The 13,289-nt window shown below is 35.2% G+C and overlaps 1 non-coding gene across 1 annotated transcript; it reads left to right on the top strand.

Moving 5' to 3' along the window:
- Positions 1–12,788: 12,788 nt before the first annotated feature.
- LOC117283694 lies at positions 12,789–12,973 on the top strand. Its single transcript, XR_004514735.1, has one exon. It is a non-coding gene; the product is annotated as a U2 spliceosomal RNA (small nuclear RNA).
- The last annotated feature ends 316 nt before the right edge of the window (positions 12,974–13,289 follow it).

The raw sequence follows: 13,289 nt of genomic DNA, 5'->3' as shown, positions 1-13,289 counted from the left end.
AAAAAAAAAAAAAAAAAAAAAAAAAGTGCTGCTAGTTAAAAAAAACCTTGAGAGAATTTATTATATAATTTATTATATAATTTGCATGTCCTTTGGAACCCGATTCTTGCAAATGCTTATAGTTTCATTCCAAGAAGCCAACATTTTAAAGACAGAATTCTTCAGTTTTTCTCCCACATATTCTCCATCCTCTGCAATACTAAGACATTCTTGGATTGAGGTTGTTATGCTATTGCACAGATCTTAAGGAGCACTTAGAAGGTCTTGTTTTAAGCCTTGCTTTTGTGTTTTCTTCATGGAGAGCCAGGCATAAAATTCCCCAAGGGCTCTATTCTTTTTGCAAGGCAGGCGGTGGAACCACTGAGCTAAATCCCCAGCAAAAGCTCTATTCTTTAATAGAAGTCTTTTGATTCTTCCCATTTAGGTTAGGGACAGCTGAGATTTCACCTGTATGTCAATTTATGAATGCCTTCAGAGATTGCTTGCCTTAATTATCATTAGGGGACCCCTAGTTCTAAGGCTACTTTGGAATTTGAATTCATAACTCCATTAATATTAAGAAGTAACTACCATGCTACAAACTGCCAGTATCATAATAAAAAAAAACACTCAGAACTTGCAAATATTTTTCTCCCTCATTTAAGAAAGTATAATTTAACTTAAGAATGGTTGCCATAGATATGATCACATTGACGAGATTTTTGGCACCGCTGTATATGTGTGTATCTTTTCTGACTTATATAGTGCTTTCTGAAAAAGAAAGGTCTGCAATGTTTCATGTCCATCTATCCTAATTTATATATATATTATGTAAATGTGTGCATATGCTTAAAAAAAAGAAAAAAATTGTACTTATAAAACAAAATGCCTGCAAAAAAGTATCACATTTCTTCAAGCTGTTTGTACCCTTTTGAGTATTTGAGTTTAGACAAATGCCTTTTCCCTGTTTCTTTCTTCTTCCCTGTTTCTGTATTTTTTTTTAAACTGGTGCATTCTTTTTCAATGAAAACAAGGGAGCAAGGGATTATTCTAGCCATTGAAATAGAAATAGTGTGTGAATCTGACAGCTGGAGCTTGGGTGTGAGATATTGCAATTTTTGCTATAGGGAAAGGAGATAAAATGAAGGCTTGAATTTCATAGCAAAAGGGGCTAACTAAATAGCAGCTGTTAGATGTAAAATCCCTGCTGAAGATTAGAAAATGGTGGGCTTAGGTCTTCCAAAACCTAAGGAGATGGAGGCAAGGGTTGGGGAATCATGTTGCTTTATTTGAAGTTTTTTCCTCCCTTTTGTAATTCATGACAATTGCTTCCTGGGTATAGCACTCACTTATAAATTTTCTTCACTTGGCTAGACTTAAAATATCTGCAACCTTAGAGTTTTTAGCTTGCAGGAGCTGAATACTATGGATCCATTACATGAGAGAATACACATTTTGGTGTTGTTGAAATTCTTAACATTTTAATGGGTTTGGTTCCAAATGTTGGGAGATAATGTTATAACAAGGTTGACCTCCACATAAAAATAAGAGATTCTTTTCTGACTAACACTTAGCTGATGACTTTTTAAGTACATATTACTGCCTGATATTACAGACTTTTGAAATATGTCCTTTCTCTCCTACCAGCTGGGTATGCTCAGCATACTTCTTTTTTCTCCTCTTCCACTATTGGAACATTTCCTATAGTCCAATCACAATGCATTTTTCTCAGTTCTTCAAATGCAGCTGGTTATGTCTTGCTTCTAGGACTTAAAGACCAATAAAAAATGTAGAAAATGATTGAGTTCATTCTTTTACTTTTCCTCCAATGTAGCCATTGCCAATAGTTTCTTGTGTGGTCTAGTGAAGTGGTTATCATGGTGGGCTCCCTGACAGAGCTCCCATTTTACAAGTCAGTATCAGTGGCTCTCAAATTTTTTGGTAATAGAATCCTCCTAAACATTTTTGAGGACCAACAAAAAGCTTTGATTTATTGGATTAAATCATTCAATATTTACCATAGTAAAAATTAAAAATCAGAAGGATTATTAATATTTAAGTCACTTAAATCTAATAGCAACAAATCCATTGCATATTAACATAAATAACACAAATTATGTCAAATAAATATTCTAAGACAAAAATTTATCATTTTTCTCAAATGATAGCTCCATAGATTTTATTCTGTTATTGTAAACTGTATGAGTCTAATACTTTGGAATTATTTGAGGCTTATTTTATAGTCTGGTATATATTCTGTCCTGGAGAATCTCCCATGCATATTTCAAAGAATATATATTCTGCTGTAGAAAGTTTATGCTGTACTACTATACTGGTGGCTGTTAAATCTACTTGGGTTAAAGGGTTGTTCAAGTCTTCTTTCCTTGTTCATCTTCCTCCAGAGTGTTTCTGTTCACTATTAAAAATAGGTTAAGGAATTCCAGCCATCGTCACTGAGATGGTTATTTCTCCTTTAGTACAGTTTTGCTTCATTTATTTTGAATTTTGTTGTTGTTAAGTACATGTATTTTTAATGTCGTGATACATTGTGACAATTTCCTGAAAAACTGACACTTTTATCATTATAAAAAGTCCTGTCTTTCTCTGGGCAGAAAGAGACTTTCTCCTTAAAGTCTATTTTATTTGACATCAGTATAATTACTCCACCTCTCTTTTGATTATTGCTTGAATAGTGTATTGTTTTCCATCTTTTTATTTTTGTTGAATTTGTGCTATTGCATTTAGAGTGTGTCTGTTGGAGACAAACTTTAATGGTTTTCCTTCAGCTGAGCCTAGGGCCGTTCCTTTACTACACTGCAGTGTATAGGCAAGTATTACCTACAGAGCTTCCATCCTTAGAACAAGGCAGTGACTTGATACATATTTGTCAAATAAACAAAATATAACCCAACCTATTAAATGTTATTGTTGAATGTTAAACAAAGTACAAAACAATCTACGGCTAGGATGTCAAAAATTACATGTATCTAATTATTGACAACATACCACCTGTCGTTTTAGTTAATTTGAAAGTATATACAAGAACGCACTTCTGAATTCAAAGCAAGAGCTTCTGATGAACCACTCTTTAATAAAAGTAATGAGAACATTGGCGCAACTTGTCAAAATCAACTTTCTGGTTGTGGTGGCTCATGCCTGTAATCACAACACTCAGGAGGCTGAGGCAAGAGGATTGCTGACAATAGAGGAGTTTATGTTGTTTTGACCCATTTCAATCTCTCAATCCCCTGACCCATGGTGGTCTTGGAAGCCAGACAAAAGGCTCCAGGGCAGAACTCCTTGGCATGTTCAAAGCTCAGCAAGGAGGCTTGTGTTAGTGGAGTGAGTGAGGAGATCTCAGTGAGTCCAGAGACAATGCCAGAAGACGAGATGTGTAGAGTCCTGTAAACTTGTATGAGTTCTCGTAAATTTGGAATTTATTCTGAGGATGATGTGAAGTTATTGAGTTACACAAGTCGTATGGTCTAATCTATGTTTTAATGGGATTAATTCAGCCCTCCCCCCACAGTGGTTCATAATCATTAGTTTTGTGATTTTCTTAGTTTAGCATTTTTTCCTGCAGGGAATATATTTTGCATGTTAATATATTAAGAAGTTCTAGCTATGGATCTAATGTAATAAGGTCAGACCTCCCCACACACCTGTGTAAAAGGGTTTTATTAAAGACTTCACTGTTTTTCATATTCATTTATGGAAATCGTCTTTAAAGAAAACACTTCTAAAACAAGCCACGGTACTTAGGCTACCTTACAACACGTAAATAATTATTTGCCAAGTAGCAGCTTATTTATTAAGAAGAAGGCTAATTATCTACCCTTCTGTGTTTACATTTATAAGAAGAAGAAAAGACTGATCCTGAAACATTTTGTTGTCAATCAGAACATAACCTTAATGTTATTGCTTTTTAGCTATAATAATTATTTTCTACACATTTTGTCTAAATATATACTGAAAACATTTTCACCATAAACTCTCCTATTTCAGGACCAAACAAAATTGAAGTACCGAAATTAAACTGAAGTATGAAGAGCTGAAGAGTTGAGCAAATAGGCTGTCTAATATTAATCCTTAATGATCGTGTCAAGCATTCAAACCATTTATTCCAACCTGAGATTATTTCAATAGTTGTTTTTAAAAAATATTTCCAACTAATATCTGGGAATATTCAAGTTTTATCTTATCTATAACTATTTATGGATTTTAAGTCAAGAGCTCTGGAGTCACGCCATTGCTATCTCTGTTAAACCTACTTCTGTGATAGCCCTGAATCTCATATTTTAATATAATTCTATTAGAGAACACAGATTAATTTGTTTTACAAATTCAGAGATAGATTTTTTTGGGGAAAACGCAATGCAAATTTATGTAAATTGGAATGCATGTTTATGTAAAACAACATGTGATTATGCATCCCTAAATTTACAAGAAAAATTCTGCTAGTCTCTTAAAAAGTAAGGAAAATACAAATATACTCACAATCCCAGTTTGGACTAGGATCTTGTGAGAATGGTTTGTCTGGCATGTGGAAAGGCTCTCATGTGCCATGGCATTGGTTGAGGATTCTGTTTTCTTTGCTGAAACATGGTTTTCAGCCTGAGTTTCAGAGGATGCTGCCAATTTTATCTCCCCTTTTCTGCTTTTCTTTATTTCTGTGATGAAAGATCTAGATTTCCACTAAGTGATTCGAAACGATTTTGTGGGTTGTTAATTTTATAAATAAACATACACTGGTTGAGGCCAGTGCATTTGCCTTTTTTTCTTTTTAATGTACCGTCATGAAGGGAATGGCACATGTCCAACTATCTGACATATTTCCTTGGTCCTTTTTCTTTTGGAAACACAAGAATAAGATTTCTTTATCCTGTATGGCTATATGGCATATGTAATATTTTGTCAAAACAAGTATTTCTCAGAGAAAGCCTAGGGTATAATTGTTAATTTTACCGATTTTTAAGTTTTAAAGCAGTCCTTATCAGGACATCTGTGACAAATAGTTGCCCTAACTAGGGCTAATTCTAATGATTTTTTTTTTCTTTCCTTTAACATGTCCATGGACTGGCTTTATTCCATGATTAATCTAATTTTTTAACTCAAATCTTCACAATCTTTATCAATCAGGTGTTCTCTACAATTCTTCGACAAGAATATTATATTATATTTGTGTATTAATTGTCTTAACAATCCCTTTGAGTTTCTTTTCTTAAATTATGCTTTTATATTATTGTTGGCTCAGTTAGGAAGTAGAAATTTTTGACTGAGTTTTAGCTTTCTGATTCTGACGGAGAAGAAGAGAGAGAAAGAGAGAGCAAGAGAGAAAGAGAGAGAGAGAGAGAGAGAGAGAGAGAGAGAGGCAGTCCCATCCTTAAGCAACCTCAGGCATCATTTATTTTCTTCACAATTCTTTCAGTTGCTTTCTTTTCTTGTGTCTGTATGTTGCTAATCAGAGAAAAACTCTTGCCTTCCAGGAGAGGTTTAAGGCTGTGATAAGCAAAGACCATGGATGTTCTAATAACTAAATGGTGAACAATTTTACTTGCTAGAGGTGATTCTCTTCTACCAAGTCTGATGGTAGTGGGACAAGATATCTGAAGAGGAAAAGGAGGTCTTGTAACATTTACAAAAGTTTTTGGAAGAGGGCAGTATGTTAGCAAGTTGGGGCCTTGGGTGATGGAAAATTGCATAAATTCAAATCTCTTTTATTCAAAGATCTTTAAATTATTTTCCACTGTCTCTAATATTATAAGAAAAGGGCTGTGTGTGTGTGTGTGTGTGTGTGTGTGTGTGTGTGGTTTTTCTCAGATGATCTACTCAAAGTTTAGAGAAGCAAATGAGATACTGAATATTGAAATACATCAGGAATCACATCAAAGCAAATAATATTATTTGAAAGCCATGTAGTGATGTAATAGTAATTACATATTAAATTAAATTATTAAGTGAAGAAATAAAATATTAATATGCTATTTCAATTTATCTCCCTATTTAGCAGATGGACTTAAAAAATTTCCTGATTTCCTAAAATGTATTTTTTTAAAAGGGAAAAGCAAATTAACCAATATCAGGATAAGCCATTTCCTCTTAGATAGTTAGTGATGGTATTCTGTTGCCTCATCCTTTTTTGGAATATGGAAAAGTATGAATAAATGAATGAATACATTAAAAAATCATGATTCTTGAAGACAGTCTTCATGAATCAATCAATGTATCCACATAGCATTAGGCAATGGATTAAAAACTGGATATTTAAAAATAAACAGATTGTCTAAGATTTTCAGGGTGTTATGTAAAAATGGAGTTTGAATTCAAAACATTGGTGATAATCAAAAGACAAATTAATTCCTAAAATCAGCAGATAGTCATAAAATAACCATAGCATAATATTCCAGGTGTTTTGGCTTATTTATCCCTATATTTTATATATATCTTTATTTAAATTGACCTATAATTAATTTCAGTTATTGATTGACATGAATTATTTCAGTTATTGATTGAGTGTTTAGTATTTCTGATATCATTTTCATTCTATTCATTGTAAAGTTTAGAATTAATTTGTGTCACATTTTGAACAGCTTTCTAGATATTATCATCCTCATTAAAAGATCAAGGTGAATTTTATTCTAATCTTACTATTTATTCCTTCCTTTTTTTAAAAAGAATATTTTTTTTTAATTTTATTGAGTTTATTGGTACATTTTAGGGATACATTACAGTTACATTCATTGTTGGGATCATGTACCTTTACATGGCAAGTCTTGATTCTCATTTTTTCCCCTTACCTCTGCCCTCCATTCACCCCCTCCTTCCCTCCCCATCTACAAACACTTTATTTTCATCTTTTCATTCTCTCACATTTTTTTCTTTTCCCTTTTTGTTTTTCCCATACGTATCACACCTTCCCTACACCTTTAGCTCCTTTCTTCAAATTTCTAAATGTCAGTAATCTTATTAGAATCTTATGCATTGTTGCAGAGTATTCACACCAGGGAAACTATTTGGTATTTACACATGTGTGACTTATTTATTTCACTTAGGAGTATATCTTCAATATGTATCCATTTTTCTATGAATGAATCTATTCTCTCACTCTTTATGGCTGAGTAATATTCCATTTTATAGAAAAACCACAACTTCTTTATCCAGTTTCCAACGGATGGGCAAATAGGTTGTTTCCAAGATTTAGCTATTACAAACTGTGCTGCTATAAACATGGGTGCACATACTTCTCTGTGATATGATTCTTTTAGTTCTCTTGGAAGGATACCCAGCAGAGGGATGGCTGGGTCAAATGGAACCTCCAGTCCAAGCTCTTTGAGGTATCTCCATATTGATTTCCATAGTGGTTGCACTAGTTTGCACTCCCACCAACAATGGAGGAGGGTTCCTTTCTCCCCACAACCCCGCCAACATTTGTTATTGTGTGATTTCTTGATAGCAGCCATTCTTAAAAAGAATATTTTTGAATAGAAACTGCATAAGGACAATAACACATGGAAACCATGATATTTTTTCAGTAATAGCTAAGAAAGTAGCTTACATACTAATCTTGTCCCAGTCCTCCCTCCTTCCATGTGGTAAGAGAACAAGGCTTTCTAGTGGATTTAAAATAATAAAGCTCAGCTCCAAAACTCCTCAGGAGGACTGTTTTCCCTCTACTTTTTAAAATCACATCCGGGAATGCCTATAGAGGAAGGGAGGCCTGTAAATGGGCTTTTTTCAGGGTTTTTACAAATCGGTTGTATAGATAAATAAAGAAAAGAAATCAGTTTTCCTTCCCCTACCATTGTGTGTCTGTTTGTGCTTACTTCACAGCACACAGGGATCAGGCAAAAGGAAGACCATGGATTACTGTCATAGGGCTACAGTAGTCTTACCTAGTCAGGAGGCATAGGTCAGTCAATGCCTCAGGTGCCACCAGGTCAGATACACAGGGCTTCCACTACAGAATGGGAGCAAGTAATATTTCTCAGCAGAAAGGAAGAAGATCTTGAGGCCTCTGAAGAAAATGAAATGTTAGTTCCTTCTGCCCTATGAGTTATTTGGTCCATAATAATGATAATAATAAAGTTGGAGGATAATCTTGGCTTATTTTTATTTTGATCTTCTAGGTAACTAAAAAATCGTTCAGAATTCTAATACAAAATTCAAGCAGTGACATAAATGTGGCCTGTTTTCAGTGTGATGAGCTTAAATTCTACATTTCTGATGTAAAATATTCAATAAAATCCATCCTACCAATTAGAATTTCAAAAGAGGAGATGTTCAGGGAAAAGTAGCTGCTCTGCTTTGTAACTTTTGTTGGCTAATCAATATCTCTCTCCCATCTTTTCTATGTGGTCTTTTAAGACAGGAAAGCAACTAAACAATTTATAGAGAGCCATTAAGTATTTTAGGTTTTTAAACATTGCTAAAGCAGCCAACCATCTTCAGTGGAGGAAAGATAGCATCTTCAATAAATTCTGTTAGAAAAATGGGATTTCAACCTCTCAAAGATTAAAACTAGAACCCATCTTTCACCATGCACTAAACTAAAATCAAAATAGATTAAAGATCTAAATATTAAAACAGAAACACTAAACTTGCTGGAAGATAGGTAGAACTCTCAAAGATATTATGAACATTATAGAAAAAGACTTTATGAACAAATCCTCAGTAGCATGGAAACTAGCCCAAAGAATCAACAACTGGGATCTCATCTTATTAAAAAGCTTCTGCACTGCAAGAGAAACCACCAACAGAGCTAAGAGACAACCTACAATATGTGGAAAAATTTTTGACAACTTTTCCTCAGACAAAGGTCTACTAACTATAATATATAAAGAACTCAAAAAAATCAGGCCCTGCAAATATAAAGAGCCAATTAAAAAATGGGCATTTAAAATGAACAGACATTTATCAAACAAACAAGTAAAAGAATCAAGTAAATATGTGAAAAAATATTCAACATCACTGGTTATTCAAGAAATGCAGATGAAAACAATGCTGAGATGCCAACTCACCCCAGAAAGAATGGCTGCTATGAAAGTCAACCAATAACAGATGCTGGTAAGGTGTGGAGAGAAAGAAACCCTTCTCCATTGTTGGTGGGAGTGCAGACTGGTGCAAACACTGTGGAAATCAATATGGAGATACCTCAAAGAACTAGGATTAGAGGTTCCGTTTGACCCAGCTATCCTCTGCTGGGTTCCTCTGCAAAAGAATTAAAAGAACCATATCACAGTGATATATGCATACTCATGTTTATAGCGGCACAGTTTGTAATAGGTAAAGCTTGCAAACAGCCCAGTTGTCCATCAACTGAAGACTGGAAAAAGAAGATATGGTTTTTCTATAAAATGTAGTGCTAGTCAGCCATAAAGAATGAGAAACTCAAGACATTTATAGCTAAGTGGATGTATACTGAGGCCATAGTTGTAAGTGAAATAAATAGGACACACACACACATGTAAAGACTGAATAGTTTCTCTGGTGTGAAAAACTAGAAGTTTAAATAAGGTCAAATTGTATAATTTGATAATGTGAAATAAGAAGAAAAGGTCTAAAGGTGCAGGGGAAGTGGGAAGGGGAGGGGAGGGGAAAGAAGGAAAAAGAAAAAAATACGAGAAAAGGAAAAAAGGGAAACAAAGCCTTTGTAAATAGGGAAGGGTGGAGGGGGTGAAGGGAGGGCAGGGGTATGGGGAAAAAATAAAAACCAAGACACACCATGTCTTTACGAGATCCCAATGATGAATGTAACTGTACTGTATACCTAAAAAGTACCAATAAACTTAATGAACAAAAACACTGCTAATTGTGAGACCTGTTACAAGTTTCTAGCAACATATCAAATGCTAACAATAAGTATGATTCCTTCTCTGCCTCCTCTGACTTTATCACTGGGGCTCATGTACACACACACACACACACACACACACACACTTAAACATGGGCCACACAATGCACATAGTCATATACATACTCATACAACAAAGAAAATGCTTTCTTTGTAAGCTTTTTCTTATGTAGCATACATTTTGTGTGTCGGATATGTAGTTGTGTGAATAGAAGTGATTAACTTATAATTCCTAAATGAAAAGATGTTGTCAAGCTCATGGAGATTCTCTGGTACTTCAAAACATAGCCAAGAAGAAAAGTAGCCAGGTCTAAAAGTAATTTGGTCTAAAATGTAGACCTAATAAGATCAATAATGGGTAAATATCTCGAGTATCATGTGCTATTCTCTTTAACATAGAGCCTGATTTAGCAATATTGAGTCTAAAACCAAGTAGAGTTTTAATCTTGATTGGGTCATTGTTAAAGCTAACATTGAGCATGTATTAATTGATACTTTCTTGCTAAACATTTTGAAATTCGAGTTCACTGAATTCTCTCAGTGGCCACGTGATGAAGCTGGTAGTATCATCTCCATGTTCATGAAAAAAATGCTACAGTATTTAAAGACTTCTTCACAGCAGAGGTTCCTTATACTCCGAAGCCTAAAATCTGAGCAACTTGTCATTCTTTGTTTCATGAATCAGTTTTTGGTTTTATAATTTTCACCAATATATAAAAACTGGTTATTCTAACACATCATTATCTCTTTGTGGATTGGCCAGTGTTGTGGCCTGTGTCTAAATGTTTCCCCAAAACCTCATATAGCCTTTTTTGCAGGTAGCTAAATCTGGAATGCGTGATGCTAGGGTTAAGGGAGTGATTAATAAACTACTACACAGGAGTGATTGATCTGGCACCACTCTAATCCTGGCAGTCTGATTAAGATAAAAGAAGCAGACGCTGTTGAGGTACCTTGTTACCTTTGCTACCCTGTGGGCGCCATGTTGTTTCTCCTCTGTGATGCCTGTTTGCCATCCCTATCTTGGAGCCAGCCAATTATGGATTGAAACCTCTATAAACCGCGAGCTAAATAAAACCTTTCCCCTTTAACCTTTGGCGCTGGGTATTTTGTCTCAACAATGGGAGAAAAGTAACTAACACGGCCAGATTACTAGTTCTAAGAAGTAGCATTCATTTGTGTTTGTGTAATTTTCACATGTGTATGTATATATGTGTGTATTTCTATTACTCATATAATTTATCTCAAGATCTGTTTTTAAGAAGCGTGGCATGTGCTGAATGAAACAAATATTACATTGTTAAATTCCAAGAGAGAACATAATGTTTAACAGTTGCTAGGCACAATGGGACAGTTTTATTCTCTCCCAGCTTATTAGAGTAATGCTGTTTATTGTTTGCCTGTGCCAACTATTTCAGATGGCTTTGAATACTTACTTGGTAAATGCTTTACTGAAGTAGTTATCAAGTTCTCCCACTCCTGAGGCCACCAAATTTTTATCTCTCAACATGAAATAACAGTGAACTGAATGTTGCTCAAATCAGCATCTGAGAGGGAGGAGAAAGGTCACTTCTGAATGGAATCAAGTTCTGACTACTTTGCAAAAAAGGAAGCAGGTCGAACTGTAAGTCACGCACTGCTGATTGAACGTGTGGGAACAAGAAAGACAGGAAGACTATAGAATGATGGAGAAAGCTGTGCGCCTGCCATTGTCATAAAGCTGTCTTTGTAATCAAAGGAAAAAAACAAACTATTGGATGTCACCCAAAGTCGGCTGTAACAACTGTCTATTCATACGTCTTGGAGGGTTATCTGTGGCTTTTTTTAGTTGAATGGTTTCGTGACAACAATTTTCCCTTTAGGAATGATAAGTTAATCTTTCCAGAGTTAGGCAGTTAGTCTCACTTCAGTTTGGAGGTCTTCAGTTCCGTGTGGAATGACTGGAGTGCGGCCAGGTCTGACCTGGATGGGCGAGATGAGGGCATTGCCAAGGCAGAGTCATCATCGGGTATCCATTTCCTTCTTCTTTTCTCAGCCAGAATGGTAATGCCTGCCACTCACTCCTTCACAGCTGAGATTCTCAATTTCTTGTACTTTATTTCTTCTGTCCACTGATGAACTTGGTTTTCAAAGTATTACACAAATGCACAATTATGACCAAAATCCCACAAAAGGTATGAGCTTCTTAGTGTCCTTTGCAAAGGCCTGGGAAGCAGGCAGCCATGCATATACAGTTACACTACTGAGAGAGACAATTTTGCTGTTGCAGGAGTATAATTCTGGATCCTCAAAGATTGATTCAAAATAATCTCTAGCCATGCTGGGTATTCATAATTCCCATGCTCGATCTACTCCATGCCTCTTAGCCCTGGGAATCTAAGTGATCCAAGATTACTTAGCCTTTTCTTTGTTCCGACTATGCCTTCTCAGGGCAGCTACCCATGCCTCGCCCTGGCCACTACTTCTCAGCCTCTTACTTCTAGAAACTAGTGACGTTAATCAGCATTTACTCTATAATGTGAATCTTTATTCCATTTATATTTTCTATCTTTCAGCTTCTCTGTGTGTGTTTTCATCACACAGACATGGTAGGAGGGCCAATTATACTTGAAGTATTCCTAAAGAGCCTATACCTCAATATTTTTGATAGATTTTAAAATAAGGACACATAATTGAGTGCTTATTTTAAAACAAAATATTAGTGGAAAGGTTTTGTTTTTGTAGTTCTTTTTCACTTGGAGAGAGTGCAGGAGGAAATGGATCTTTTGTTCAACCATTTAGGTATATGTATCTGTATTGGTCATTTTCTATGTTTATGATTCAAGTACTATGTTTAAATAAGATGTATGATCTTTTTATAATAAGGAATAATTTCATAACTATCAGTGTAATAAACATTAGAGTAAAGAAGAGAAGAAAAACAGTATGTTGTGGGGATTTTCAAGAAAGGTTGATAATAATAACTTCTTGACCTTTTGGCTAAGATTAAAATGTGGTGTTCTTATCAGTTTAGTATCTGATGCATCCTCTGTCCAAGGACAATATACTAAACGGGCGTTAGAAGCTGGGAGATGGAATAGGAGCTTGCTCCATGTACTCTGAACATCGAACTGGAGTTGCAGCGCTGGTAAAAGTGTAACCCAAAGGGGATAAGTGGTGCTTAAAAGATAGCAAGGGCCGGGAGTGGTGGTGCATGCATAAGGCTGAGGCAGGAGGATCACCATGAGTTTGAGGGCAACCTGGGAAACATAGTGAGTTCAAGACCAGCCAGAATTACAGAGCAAGACTCTCTCTAGCAAGGAAAGAAGGTTGAAAAGCTGGAAACTATTTAGAAAATTAGTTAATCGTATTTAAGACATTTATATATTGAAATAAAATGTATTGTTTCTGTACTGAAGAAGCAAGATTCCACAGAGTTTAAAAGAAAACCACTTTGTCCTTTTCCTCTGAGTTAATTAGT

Source organism: Fukomys damarensis, unplaced genomic scaffold, assembly GCF_012274545.1.
Source record: "Fukomys damarensis isolate Sample0158 unplaced genomic scaffold, DMR_v1.0_HiC HiC_scaffold_29, whole genome shotgun sequence".
NCBI classification, from domain to species: Eukaryota; Metazoa; Chordata; class Mammalia; order Rodentia; family Bathyergidae; genus Fukomys; species Fukomys damarensis.
The sequence above is the reverse complement of the archived record's forward strand: the minus strand, read 5'-3'. Positions and strand labels throughout refer to the sequence as shown.